The sequence below is a fragment of the Salvelinus sp. IW2-2015 genome, linkage group LG6.1 (assembly GCF_002910315.2).
Source record: "Salvelinus sp. IW2-2015 linkage group LG6.1, ASM291031v2, whole genome shotgun sequence".
In the NCBI taxonomy this organism is placed as follows: Eukaryota; Metazoa; Chordata; class Actinopteri; order Salmoniformes; family Salmonidae; genus Salvelinus; species Salvelinus sp. IW2-2015.
Genome location: NC_036845.1, coordinates 15036492 through 15037557, shown reverse-complemented (window position 1 = coordinate 15037557; position 1066 = coordinate 15036492).

Here is a 1066-nt window from a genome sequence, read left to right as displayed (position 1 = left end):
AATTCAATCTGACAGTTTACACATTACTGATACTTTATCAGGCATTGTTGCAACACATTTCTTCCATTTCAGGCTGTGATCAGCTGCATTATACCATGTCTTCTTGTTCTTAGTCACATAATGTAACGGTGAAAGAGGAATCATCACTCTTCAAAGTGGGTCTGCGATGTCTGTTTACGTGAAAGATTGTGGTATAGAACATCACGAAAATATATTGAATACAACCCAGTAGCCTCTAACGTTGATAATAAAGGGATTACCTAGTCAGTTGCACAGCTGACCGCATTCAACCAAAATTGTGTCTTCTCCATTTAACCCTACCCTGCATATTCTTACCCTTTACCGGCCCCTTAGATTCAACCAGCAAACGTTCGGTTACTGGCCCAACACTCTTAACTGCTTTCAGTGTCATTGTGTAGTTGTAATAGAAGTGCATGTAGTCATAAACAGTTTAGTTCCTCTTCACACTTTGTGACTGTGATATTTGCTACTTTTGCTAGGTTGGGTGTTACTTCCCCGAAATACTTCCATTTAAACTCTACACCATGTTCCTTGAAATATACAGTGCCTTTGGAAAGTATTCAGACCCCTTAGCTTTTTCCACATTTTGTTACGTTACAGCCTTATTCTAAAAATAAATAAATAAATAAAACATCTCATACATCTACACACAATACCCCACAATGACAAGGGCAAAACAATGTTTTTAGCAATGTTTGCAAATGTATTACAAACAGAAATACCTTATTCACATACGTTTTCAGACCCTTTCCTATGAGACTCGAAATTATGCTCAGGTGCGTCCTGTTTCCATTGATCATCCTTGAGATGTTTCTACAACTTGATTGGAGTCCACCTGTGGTAAATTCAATTTATTGGAAATGATTTGGGAATGCACAAACCTGTCTATATTAGGTCCCACAGTTGACCACGCATGTCAGAGAAAAATATAAGCCATGAGGTCGAAGGAATTGTTCGTAGAGCTCCGAGATAGGATTGTGCCAAGACACAGATCTGGGGTCGGGTACCAGAAGATGTCTGCAGCATTGAAGGTCCCAAAGAACAC